This window comes from Carcharodon carcharias, chromosome 2 (genome assembly GCF_017639515.1).
Source record: "Carcharodon carcharias isolate sCarCar2 chromosome 2, sCarCar2.pri, whole genome shotgun sequence".
Lineage (NCBI taxonomy): Eukaryota > Metazoa > Chordata > Chondrichthyes > Lamniformes > Lamnidae > Carcharodon > Carcharodon carcharias.
This window is the reverse complement of record NC_054468.1, coordinates 147,424,847-147,438,992: the sequence shown is the minus strand read 5'-3', so window position 1 is coordinate 147,438,992 and position 14,146 is coordinate 147,424,847.

Genomic DNA, 14,146 nt, shown 5'->3' with positions numbered 1-14,146 from the left:
TAAAGTGATGGTATGTTGCTATCCCTTAAAGGTGTATTACAACATACACCACATGAAATGCAGTGGTTCAAATAGGTGGCTCACCACCAGCTTGTCAAGGGCAATTAGGGATGGGCAACAAATGCTGGTCTAGCCAGCAACACCCACTTGCATTAAAGAATTTTTAAAAAATCAAACAGGTGTTTGATCAATCAGAGAAGTATAGCAGATACTTTGGAGGGTGATATATATATATATATATATATATACTTACATGCACTTGGACATAGAATTGAAAATGAGTGCAGCTTTGGAGCTGAGAGTTTAGCCTTATGCAGGGTAAACATACTCTGCTGAGAGAGCAGAGTAGTAAATTAGCTAACTAGTTAAATCTGGTTTCCCAAGCTCCAGTTCAGTCTACTTTAAGTTCAGGGTTTTTTAGTGCACCAAGGCAAATCAGTGCAGCTTTGGAACTGATTGCATACCTGGGAGTTTGGCGACTGGGGGAGTTTGGTAAGGAAGGGAAGGAGATGTTTCTTTCCTTTTGCATTTTCTACTCTTTTCACCCTATAGGAATTAGTTCTTACTCTGCTACAGGGAAAGAAGCAAGCTGTTTGTTGGGTATTTGGTAAGTGGTTAAGGTTTGTTCGAGTCCTAAGGTTTAAATAGTATATAAATTGGTGGTGAAGTTAATAAAATAAATATAAAAAGGAAAATAAATAAGTGAATAATATAATATAATTAATTAATTAATTAAAACACATTAAGAAGGGCAGGACAGGTGATGTATCAAGGCTGCAACACGTGGGAGCTCCTAGATGCCAGTGTGATCCAGGGCAAATACATTCACAGTAATTGTTTGCAGCTCAAGGAGCTTCGGCTGAGAATCATTCAGCTGAAGGCTAAGCTGCAGACACTGTGAACACATTAGGGAGGAGGAAAGTTACTTGGATGCTGTGTATCAGGAGGCAGTCACACCACTTAGGATAGGGTCTTCTGATTTGGTCAGTTGTCAGAGAGAGGAGGGTGTGACTGTGAGTTAGCATGGTAAGGGGATTCAGAGGACAGGAGTGCAGGAGCCTCAATTTTCGCAATTGTCCACTGGTTAGAGGTTCTCTCAGCTTGTTTGGATGAGAGAAATGGCTGCAGGGTTGACCATGGCACCATTGCACAGGAAGCCATTAAAGTGGGGGAAGCAAAAAGCAATGTAGTGGTAGTAGGGGATAGTATAGTGAGGGGGATTCACACTTCTCTGCAGCCAAGAGGGAGAGTTCAGACGGCTGAGTTGCCTTCCTGGGGTTCAGGACATCTGCTCAGGGATGGAGAGGAACTTGCAGTGGAAGGTAGAGGATCCAATTGTCATTGTCCATGTAGGTACCAATGACATCTGGTAGAACTAGGAAAGAGGATCTGCATAGAGAGTATGAGGAGCTAGGCACTAAATTAAAAAGCAAAACTCAAAGGTAATAATCTCTGGGCCACATGCAAATTGGCATAAGGTACATAAAATTAGAGAGATAAACATGTGGCTCAAAGACTGGTTTGGGAGAAGTGGGGTTCAGTTCGTGGAGCATTGGCACCAGTACTGGGAAAAGTGGGGGCTGTACCTTTGGGATGGTCTATGCCTGTACCGTACAGGGGCCAGAGTTCTAGCGGGCCGCATAATTAGGAAAGTAGAGAGGGTTTTAAACTAAATAGTGGGAGCAAGGGATCAAATCTGGGAAATAGACAAGTAGAGAAAATACAAGAGAGAAAGGTATTAATATGGGAAATGATAAACAGATTGTGACATGATGGGACAGAGAGTACAGGAAGTAAAAATCTAAGAGTAAGTCAGCAGATAAGGCTAGAGGTTACAAAAATAATAAAAGGACAAAACTAAAGCCTCTGTATCTGAATGCATGTGGTAGATGAACTGAGGGTGCAAATGGAAATAAATAAGTATGATCTGATAGCCATTACAGAGGCGTGGCTGCAGGGTGACATAGGAAGGACAGGAAGCTAGGAAAAGGTGTAGGGATGCTTCTGTTAATTAATGATGGTTTTTGCACATTAGAGAGGGATGATCTAAGTTCAGGAGACCAAGATGTCGAAGCTGTTTGGGGAGAGATCAGGAATGATAAAGGGAAGAAGTCACTTTGCGAGTGGCGTACAGGCCCCCTAAGAAGAACCATACAGTAGCATCGAGTATAAAGGAAGAAATAATGGGAGCTTGTTAGAAAGGTACGACGATAATCATGGGGGATTTTAACTTGCACATAAACTGGAAAAATCAGATGAGCAAAGGTAGCCTAGGTGAGGGATTCATAGATTGTTTTCAGGATAGTTTCTTAGAACAGCACGTTCTGATGCCAACCAGAGAGCAGGCTATACTGGACTTGGTACTGTGCAATGAGATAGGATTAATTAATGACCTCATAAAGAAGGCACCCCTAGGTAGCAGGAATCATAATATGATTGAATTTTACATTCAGTTTGAGGGAGAGAAGATTGGGGTCCAGGACTTTTAAACTTAAATAAGGGTAATTATGAGGGCATGAAAGCACAGCTAATCAAAGTGAGCTGGCAAATTAGGTTAAGGTACAGGTCAATAGAGATGTAGTGACATTTAAGGGGATATTTCAGAATACACAGAATAAATACGAAAGTGAAAGAAAAATTCCAAGGGGAGGACCCACTATCTGTGGTTAACTAAAAAAATTAAAGGTGGTATCAAACTTAAAGAAAAAGCATATAATTGCACAAAGATGGGTGGCAGGTCAGAAGATTGGACAGAATGTAAAAAACAGTAAAGAATAACAAAATTTTGATAAGGAAGGAAAATTAGAGTACGAGAGAAATCTAGCTTGAAATATAAAGACAGATAGTAAGAGTGCCTATTGATATTTAAAAAAGATGAGTTAACAAAGTGAGCGTTGGTCCTATTGAAAGCGAATGTGGGGAATTAATTATGGAAAATAAGGAGATGGCAAATGAATTGAACCGATTTTTTGCATTGGTTTTCACTATAGAGCATGCAAGTAAAATCCCAGGAATAGCTGTAAGTTAGGAAATGGAAGTGAGGGAGGGAGGAACTCAAGGAAGTTACAATCACCAGGGAAGTGGTACTGAGAAAATTGTTGGTGCTGCGGGCCGATAAGTTTCCAGGTCCTGATGAATTTCATCGTAGGGTCTTGAAAGAAGTGGCTTGTGAGATAGTTGATATGTTGGTTTTAATTTTCCAAAATTTACTAGATTTTGGAAAGTTCCGTTAGATTTGAAAGTAGCAAATATAACTCCTTTACTCAAAAAGGGAGGGAGATAGAAAGCTGGAAACCATAGGCCAGTTAGCTTAATATCCGTCATAGGGAAAATGTTAGAAGCTATTATTAAAGATGTTATAGCAGGGCACTTGGAAAAATCAGGGTAATGAGACAGAGTCAACATGGTTTTGTGAAAGGGAGATCTTATTTAATCAATTTATTGGAGTTCTTTGAAGAAGTAACATACGCTGTGGATAAAGGGGAACCGGTAGGTGTAGTGTTTTGATTTCCAGAAGGCATTTGATAAGGTGCCACATCAAGGGTTGTGAAAAATAAAAGCTCATGGTGTAGGGAGTAACATATTGGCATGGATAGAAGATTGGATAGCTAACAGGAAACAGAGAATAGGCATAAATGGGTCTTTTTCTGGTTAGCAGGATGTAACGAGTGGGGTGCCACAGGGATTAGTGCTGGGGTCTCAACGTTTTACAATTTATATAAATGACTTGGATGAAGGGTTCGAAGGTAAGGTTGCTAAATTTGCTGATGACACAAAGGTAGATAGGGCAGTAAGGTGTGAAAAGGACAGGTGGAGGCTACAAAAGGACATAGATAGGTTAGATGAGTGGGCAAAGACCTGGCAAATGGTGTATAATGTGGGAAAATATGAAATAGTCCATTTTGGCAGAAAAAATAAAAAGACGCATATTATCTAAATGGTGAGAGATTGCAGAGCTCTGAGATGCAGAGGGATCTGGGTGCCCTCATGCATGAATCGCAAGAGGCTAATACACAGGTACAGCAAGTAATTAGGCAAGTTAATAGAATGTTATCATTTATTGTGAGGGGAATTGAATACAAAAGTAGGGAGGTTATACTTCAGTCATACAGGGCATTGGTGAGACCACATCTGGTGAATTTGTACACTATTTAAGGGAGGATGTAAATGCATTAAATGAAGTTCAGAAAAAGTTTGCTGAACTAATACCTGGATTGAGCAGCTTGCCTTATGAAGAAAAGTTGGACTTGTATCTGCTGAACTTTAGAAGAGTAACATATAAGATCCTGAGGGGTCGTAACAGGGTCGATGTGGAGAGGATGTTTCCTCTTGTAGCACTAGAGGCTACTGTTTAAAAGTAAGGGGTCGCCCATTTAGGATAGAGATGAGGAGAATTTTTTTCTCTCAGAGGGTTGTGAGTCTTTAGAACTCTTTTCCTGAAAGGGCAGCGGAAGCAGAGTCTGACTATTTTTAAGGCAGAGGTAGATAGATTCTTGATAAGCAAGGGGGTGAAAAGTTATCGGGGGTAGGTGGGAATGCGGAGTTGAGGTTACAGTCAGATCAGCCACTGATCCCATGGATGGTAGAGCAGTACTGAAGGGCCCAATGGCCTACTTCTGCTCCTGATTTGTATGTTCGTAATCAGCACAGAAAGGCATCATTCAGCCCATCATCCATGCAGCAAATGCAAAAAACCTTTTAAATGTGCAGATGTATACGATCGTCTGGCTCAATCTGCATTCATGCCGAAATAAAATACTGCAGATGCTGGAAATCTGAAGTAAAAGCAGAAAATGCTGGAAGCACTCAGCACGTCAGGCAGTATGTGTGGAAACAGAAACAGAGTTAATATTTCAAGTCAATGTCCTGAAATACATGGTAATTGTTACATCCAAAACTTACAAAGGAAATGCTCCTGTGGCACAGGAACCTGTCAGAAAATAGGCAGATAGGCCCTAAGGCAGACCCCCAACAGCCTTGTACCTTTCCCAGAACAGTTGGCGGATGTATCCTGGCATTTTCCCCTCTCACTGGTATAAGCCTGAAAAAGCAGATTGACTTGTAAATATATATTTTCATGTTCTAAGCCTCACACAGATTGGTTCTGGAGTGCAATGAACCAATTAATCAGTCATTATTTTGTCATATAATCACTCCTGCATTTCACCCTATCACAGACCTTCATTCTTTTGCTGCCCCCTTTTCCTTGACTTTGTACTTGCTTAAAAGCTGTTCATCTCTAATACCTTCCATTTCTGACAAAAGTTTGTCCATCAAAATAATAAATCTACTTCTCTGTAGATGGTTCCTGACCAGTTGACAGTTTACAATATTTTGCATTTTGGCCATGATGGTCTCTAACTTTTCATTTTCACAGTCACCATACATTGTAACACTGGATCTGATTAATTTCTACAAATCTTCGGGATGTAGTTAAGAGTTTTATTTGGAAAAGGTGGATTAAACTGAATGCTTAATCACTGATGCACTGCTGAATACTTTCACTTAATGATTGATATACTGTAATCCTCATTAAACTGTCTTCTTGATCATAGAAATTATCATTGCTGATACATTTGATTTTAATGTAATATGGAAACATATGACTTGTAATCAAAGTTTCTCTTTCAATGCATGAGATATCTAAATGTTAAGCTTTTATTATCTATCTTGATCTGATAACTGAATGCTGTGTCAAAGACAACAATCTAATAAACAAAGCTGAAGAGTTTAAAAAGGCTTCTGACAAAGACTGCCTACACACAAACATTAAACTGTCTTCACCCTTTCAGATGCTAATGATTCGACAAATGTATTTCCATTGTTTTCTGTTTTTATTCCAGGTTTTCAGCAAATTTCCTTTTAAACCTAAAGAGAAATAGTTTAAAATATTTCTACCTTTTATTCACTTTTATCTTCTCTCAGTGATTTCTTATTGCTGTTATTCATCAACCTGTCACTATTTTTTGGTGTGCAGTTCCCTAACAAGGTGAGTTGCATATCTTCTTTGTTATGAATGCAACTTTGGACAGAAGAGGTGAATGTAGGCAGAAAGCCAGTATCTCAACTCTACACTTATAAGGCAGAATTTAATGCACCCCCACCCCCCCCCACCCTGGAGTTTGGAGGCTGGGAGTGTGCCATTTGATTGGGAGGCCAAGTATGTCCTTATATAGCCCCTTAAGGATTTCATCCCACTGCCACTGGTATTCAGTGACGCATGGGGGATTTGCCATGCAGGAAGGTCGCCCAGCAAATCTTGGTCAGGAAACTGACTTAGCATCAGACTAAAAGCCACCTATCCTACCATTGCTTTTAAACCCCCTTTTCAGCTGGCATTCCCTCTCTGCCATCCTGTCTTACCCACATTTACCTCTCTCCAGGGATCTAGCAACGATCCCTGGTGAAGGCCCCAGAATAATAGTGGCAGCGGCCACTGCTCCTGGTGGCGCTGCAGGTACTGGTGAGCAGTAAGCCTCTGAGCAGTAAGATCTCGGTGGCAGGATATCCACTCTACTGTGGACTGTTCAATGGGAGGACTGACGCTGTCTAGTTAAGTGTCTGATTGTTTTGAAGTAGCTTCGGGCCTCTCAAAGAGAAGTGACACAGGGCTCCCACCTGTTCCCCAAGCAATGGGCAATACCCTTGTCACAGACATTAATTTCCCCAATTATTTCACTACCCTTCAACTACCCAACCATCCCCTGACCAGAGCCAACTACCCCTTCTCCGATCACAATTACATCCCCGACCACCCAACAATCCCAAGCGCCTGACTACTCCCCTGACCACCTGACTACTCCCCCGACCAGATCTGACTATCCCAACCACCTCCCTGACCCGACTACCTACTCACCCATCTACCCACCTATCCACTTCACCCACTATCCATTTCACCTACCTACCCACCTCACCCAATCACTCACACATTCACTCACTCATTCACTAACTCACACTCATTCATTAAAAGACTTGAGAACCTTTAAAACATATCTGAATACAGCAGCTACTATCATAAAAAAGGGGCATGTCATCTTTTTCCCCCAATTCTCCTACACTCTTTAGACTCACCTGGAGTGCCTGCGCTACCCATATCGGCTTCATTTGGGATTGGAAAATATGGTTGGAAATGGGTTAGATGAGATAAAGTTTCTCAAGCAGTGGTAATGTACCCACCATTGCTGCTGACTGGAAGATCTAGGTCAATGTTTTAAGCACTTTAGTGTGTTCAGTAATCTTCCTAGCTGCATAGGGACCTTGCAGTAAAGACACCACCACTTGGTTATCACTTCCCTGCAAATTTATAACCAAAGCAGCATGTCATGAGTTGAAGATATACAGTGCCATGGTTATGCTGCAGCTTTGCATTCTATATCAATTCAATTTGTTATTATGGGATCTCATTAGTATTTTTTTTTCTGTTACAGTGTGTACAAAATGAATTATAATTCCATGGAAGCCATTTTTCCAACCTCTTTGAATTCACAGCAGACACTGAGGAAAAGAGACAGTTCAAATAGATTTGAAAATGAGTCATACACAGGAGATGCAGATGACTTGCGAATGTACCTCATGACTGGCATCATTAAAGCATGTTCATTTTACTCAGCGAACAAAGTATTAACAGGGCTCCAGTGAGGAGCCTTGAAATTGTGATTAATTTTACACTGTGAAAAAAAGTAGTTAAGATGCATCTAAAGCTAAATAGGTAATAAGCAGTTTGTAAGTCTCTTATGTGACAGAGTTGAATCGAGGGGTAGTGTTGGAGAGCTTAATTTTAATATTGCAATGAATGACAATGAGTTAGAAACTAGCATAAGTGCAATTCCCTAATTTTCTCACACCCATACTTAATAGGCAAACAGTGCCAGGCTCATCCTGGACAGTGTTTAAAAGGGAACCAAATGTGTTGGAGCCAGTGGTGTTTTTATGTGGAGCATATATCAATGTGAAAATTAACTCTGTAAGAGCTGAATTCATCAGCATTTGTCTTTGGAGGATTTTGCCTAGATCTTTGGAAGTAAGATTAATCACTGATATAATTTTAAAAATCTATAAATGAAAATTGCACCGCAGATGGCTCTTTTTGTCTGATTTGGAGCAGGGAGAAAGAATGAAAGGAGAGCAAGGGAGTTTCAATTGCACCAGGAGCAGACTGCCCACAGCTAACCTTATCCATGCAAATGTATCTTCCCTGTTTGGGAAGTACAAGGAAAACTACACATAGGGATAGCAGCATGGTGTGTCAATTTAAGACTGTTAATCTCCACTATAATTATGGCAATGCCAGTCAACATCACAATCTTGAACTGCATCAGACTCAAAGAACAATGAACAAAGAACAAAGAAAAGTACAGCACAGGAACAGGCCCTTCAACCCTCCAAGCCTGCGCCGATCAAATTGCCCATCAACTAAAACATTTTGCACTTCTGGGGTCTGTATCCCTCTATTCCCATCCTATTCATGTATTTGTCAAGCTGCCTCTTAAACACCACTATCATACCTGCTTCCACCACCTCCTCTGGCAGCGAATTCCAGAAACTCACTACCCTCTGTGTAAAAAACTTGCCCCGCACATCACCTTTATAGTTTTCTCCTCTCACCTTAAATCTATTCCCCTAGTAATTGACTCTTCCACCCTGGGGAAAAGCTTCTGACTATCTACTCTGTCCATGCCATTCATAATTTTGTAAACTTCTATCAAGTCGCCCCTAAATCTCCGTCGCTCTAGTGAGAACAATCCGAGTTTCTCCAACCTCTCCTCATAGCTAATAACCTCCAGACCAGGCAGCATCCTGGTAAACCTCCTCTGCACCCTCTCCAACGCCTCCATATCCTTCTGGTAATGTGGTGACAAGAATTGCACGTAATATTCCAAGTGTGGCCTAACCAAGGTTCTATACAGCTGCAGCATGACTTCCAAGCTCACACAGGAGACATCAGAAATATCAATTAGCCTGCAGTGCAAAGATCCATCAAACAAGACAGAAGTGCATTGTTTAATGGAGCAAACGACTTTACTGATTGCTCCTCTGGAAACCTAGCTTCAGAGTGAGAGGGTCCTGAAATTTCTTTCTATCGAAATATTCCATGGTTAGTGATGAACTAACCCATGAAGTCACCCTGGCTTCTGCATGTAATTTATGAATGGCAAGCAATACCAATCCATCAACCAGCGGGTGCTTAGTGATCAGTGACACAGAATCATGCATTGTTAGATTTTCTCTTGTTGGAGATGGTCATCGCCTGGCACTTGTGGGCACGAATGTAACTTGCCACTTATCAGCCCAAGCCTGTGAAAGTATGTGGGCACAGACTGCTTCACTATGTGCGAATTTGTCAATAGAGCTCAACAGCGTGCAATCATTAGGAGCATTCCATTTCTGATCTTTTGACGGAAAGAAAGTAATTGATGAAACGGTTGAGCTGGTGACACTGGCCTGGGGAACACCGGCGGTGAAGTCCTGGGTCTGAGATGATTGGTCTCCTACAACCACACCATTTTCTTTTCTAATAAGTATGAATCAAACCAGTGGAGAGCTTTCCCCTTTATTCCCATTGATATCAATTTTATTAGCACTCCTTGATGCCACACTCAGTCAAATACTGCCTTGATGTCAAGGGCAATCACTCTCACATAACCTCTGGAACTTAGCTGTTTTGTCCATAGCGAGGTTGGAAGAAGGTCTGGAGCACAGGGTTAAGTGAGAAGGAGGAACTGAAAGAAATCAGTATTAGTAGGGAAATGGTGTTGGGGGAATTGATGGGATTGAAGGCGATAAATCCCCGGGGCCTGATAATCTACAACCAAGATTATTTAAGGAAGGGCCCTAGAATAGAGGATGCATTGGTGGTCATCTTCCGAGATTCTACAGACTCTGGAATAGTTCCTACAGATTAGAGGGTAGCTAATGTAACCCCACTATTTAAAAAGGGAGGCAGAGAGAAAACAAGGAATTATAGACCCGTCAGCCTGACGTCGGTAGTGGGGAAAATTCTAGAGTTCATTATAAAACATTTAATAGCTGAGTACGTGGAAAACAGTGGCAGAATTGGACAGAGTCAACATGGATTTATGAAAGGGAAATCATGCTGATCAAATCTACTGGAATGTAAACAGTAGAGTTGATGAGGGGAAGCCAGTGGATGTGGTTTATTTGGACTTTCAGAAGGCTTTCGACAAAGTCCCACAAAAGAGTTTGGCGTGTAAAATTAAAGTGTATGGGATTGGGGGGTAGTGTATTGAGATAGATAGAAAACTGGTTGGCAGGCAGGAAACAAAATGTAGGAATAAACGGGTCTTTTTCCGAATGGCAGGTAGTGACTAGTGGGGTACCGCAGGGATCGGTCCTGGGACCCCAGTTATTCACAATTAATAATAATGATTTAGATGAGGGAATTAAATGTAATATCTCCAAGTTTGCAGATGACACAAAGCTGTGTGGGAGGGTGAGCTGTGAGGATGCAGAGATGCTTCAGTGTGATTTGGACAAGCTGAGTGAGTGGGCAAATGCATGCCAGATGCAGTATAATATGGATAAATGTGAGGTTATCCATTTTGGTAGCAAAAACAGGAAGGCAGATTATTATCTCAATGGCTATAAATTGAGAGAGGGGAATGTGCAACGAGACCTGGGTGTCCTTGTACACCAGTTGCTGAAGGTAAGCATGCAGGTGCAGCAGGCAGTAAAGAAGGCAAATGGTATGTTGGCCTTCATAGCGAGAGGATTTGAGTACAGGAATAGGGATGCCTTGCTACAATTATACAGGGCCTTGGTGAGACCACATTTGGAATATTTTGTGCAGTTTTGGTCTCCTTATCTGAGGAAGGATGTTCTTGCTATAGAGGGAGTGCAGCGAAGGTTTACCCGACTTATTCTTGAGATGGCAGGACTGACATATGAGGAGAGATTGAGTTGATTAGGATTATATTCGCCCGGAGTTCAGAAGGATGACGGGGATCTCATAGAACCCTATAAAATTCTAACAGGACTAGACAGGGTACATGCAGGAAGGATCTTCCCGATGATGAGGGAGTCCAGAACCAGGGGTCACAGTCTGAGGATATAGGGGTAGGCAATTTAGGACTGAGGTGAGGAGAAATTTCTTCACCCAGAGAGCGGTGAGCTTGTGGAATTCGTTACCACAGAAAGTAGTTGAGACCAAATCATTGTATGCTTTCAAGAAGGAGTTAGATATAGCTTTTGGGACAAAAGGGATCAAAGGGTATGAGGAGAAAGTGGGAGCAGGCTATTGAGTTGGATGATCAGCCATGATCATAATTAATGGCGGAGCAGGCTCGAAGGGCCAAATAGCCTACTCCTGCTCCTATTTTCTATAATGACCCTGGTAAAACTCAAACTGAGCATCAGTGAGCAGTCATAACATGTTTATTTCAAAGGAAAGAACATTTATATAATGCCTTTCACATCCACACATTGTTCTAATCTGCTTTACTTTTTAAAATTATTCTTGTTTGGCTCATCCCAAGTCACTTACAATTGCACTTTCAAACAACTTGCCAGCCTTTGTCCCTCCAGTTTTTCAACAATCAATTTGCTCAGTCACATACTAAGGTCCACTTTTGACACCCTAGTATCTATCATTTCCCTTGCTATGGCCCTCATCTTAATTCCGTTAAGTCTAAGGTCTGCAGGTGTGACAGTCTATGGTGGACAACTAGTTTAACCATGCTTCGCCTGAAGTGGCTGGATTGAATTAAGCACTTCCTCTGCCAAAACGGTTCACTATTCCAGGATCATCCTGGAATGGAAAGATAATCCACGGCTTCTCTTCTCCATTACAAACCATTGTAAACTCCTCTTCCCTTACCCTCAACAACAAATGTAATGAGCTCATGGACTTCTTTGTCACAAAGACTGAAATACTTTACTCAGCTGCCTCTATTGCTTTCCTTCCTTCCCTTAGCACACTTGTCCAATTTCCCTGAAGGAATGCCCCTGCCCTAACATGAATTAATAGTTTTCTCTAGTTTCTCTCCTATCTCCCCTCATCCCCTCAAAGCCCATCTTGTCCATGAGACGCACTTCCTGCTCCCATTCCAATTAAACTTTCCTTGCTGGCCCCCCTGATGGCTGACATTGTTTTTTTTTAATCCTTTCTTGGGATGTGAACGTTGCTGGCTAAGCCAATATTTATTGCCCATTCCTAATTGTCTTTGAGAAGGTGGCGGTGAGCCCATCTTCTTGAACCGCTGCAGTCCATGTGGTACAGGTACACCCACAGCGCTGTTAGGGAGGGAGCTCCTAGATTTTGATCCAGCAACAGTGAAGGAATGGTGATATAGTTCCAAGCCAGGGTGATGAGTGACTTGAGGACTTGCAAGTGTAGTGTTCCCAAGAGTCTGCTGTGCTTGTCCATTCAGGTGTTGGAGCTCATGTGGTTTTGGCAGTGCTGTCGAAGGAGCCTTAGCGACTTGCCGCAGTACTTCTTGTACACAGTACAAACTGCGGCTACTGTGTGCTGGTGATGGAGGAAGTGAATGTTTAAGATGGTAGATGGGGTCAAGCGGACTGATTTATCTTGGATGGTGTTGAGCTCCTTGAGCGTTGTTGGAGCTGTACTTATTCAGGAAAATAAAGAGTATTCTTAAAATCTATTTTATTTCAGAATTCCGTCATCTGCAGTATTTTGCTTCACACTCATGTAGATGGTGGACAAGCTTTGGAGAGTCAAGAGGTGAGTTACTTGTTACAGAATTCCCAGTTTCCTCTCCTGTAGCTACAATATTTATCTAGCTGGTCGAGTGTAATGTGGAATGTCAAGGGGAGATGGTTAGATTTTCATGTTTGAAGAAGGTCTGGAGCCTTATGGTCCTGGTGGTGAAACTAAAACTGAGCATCAGTGAGCAGGTTATTGGTGAGTAGTACTACTTGATAGCATTGTCGATGACAGCTTCCATCAATTTGGTGATAACTGAGAGTACACAGATGGGGTGGTAATTGGCCGGATCGGATTTTTCCTGCTTTTTGTGGACAGGACATACGTGGGTAATTTTCTGCTTTGATAGCTAAATGCCAGCGCTGTAATAGTTGAAATAGCTTCCTAAGCTGGACCTGGGACATAAGTTTTCAGTGTTACAGCCAGAATGTTGTCAGCGCCTAAAGACTTGGCTTATTTAAAGTGTTCAGCTGTTTTTTAATAACATGTGGATTCCATCATATTGGCATAAGACTAGCATCTGTGATGTTGGGAGGTTCAAGAGAGCCCCGAGAGAGATCATAATTGCATAAACCTAAGCTCATTCAGAACTTTCTCTCTCTTTCCCTCTCTCACACACACACACACTCTCTCTTTCCCTCTCTCACACACACGCTCTCTCTCCCTCTCTCACACACACGCTCTCTCTCCCTCTCTCACACACACCCTCCCTCTCCCTCTTACACACACCCTCTCTCTCCCTCTCTTTCTCACACACTTTCGGCCTAGGTGGCTTGGAGATTAAAATGCTGAGGAGGGTTTTGGGATGGTTGTGAAAGTACCAACACATTTTCTCCCTACTCCGTCTAACACTCCAGCTGCCCCGTGTCCTGCTGTTGCCGCAACCACTGCTCCACTATCTTGACTTGTAGAGGGGCCTTATCTCTCCCCTTCCCCTCTCCCTGAAGCTTCTCTTTGTTCCCAGCAAACTCAGCATGGCCACTGCCAGTGTTCAGGCCTTGGGCTGAATGAAGCTCACTGCTCCTCCAATCACAAACTGGTTCTCCCCCACATTTGCTGTTGGTAGGCTCACCAGTGAGCCTGCCAACATCAAACATGGGAGAGAAGTGGCCTGTGATTGGAGGAGCAGCTCCTTGCAGAACCTTTCATTTCACTTGCCTGTATTTTGAACACTGACTCCGTGGGCCAGATAGAGAGGCATGGTGGGCTGGGTTGTATGTTGGACAAGCTATACAACCACTATTCAGATATTTAAATAAGCTGGCTACCTGAAACACATGGACCCTTTCAAGATGGCAGTGGTCAGAGCACCAACATAATCAGGATGATAAGCAGTGCACCATTTTCAGGTTGCTCCTGCTCTGTTTATGCTGTGCAGAGGCAGTTAAAACTGGCCACCCTGTTTCTCGCAATGTTCTTTTGAAATGTTAAAATGCTACTACATGCTAGTAACAGAGAAAGATG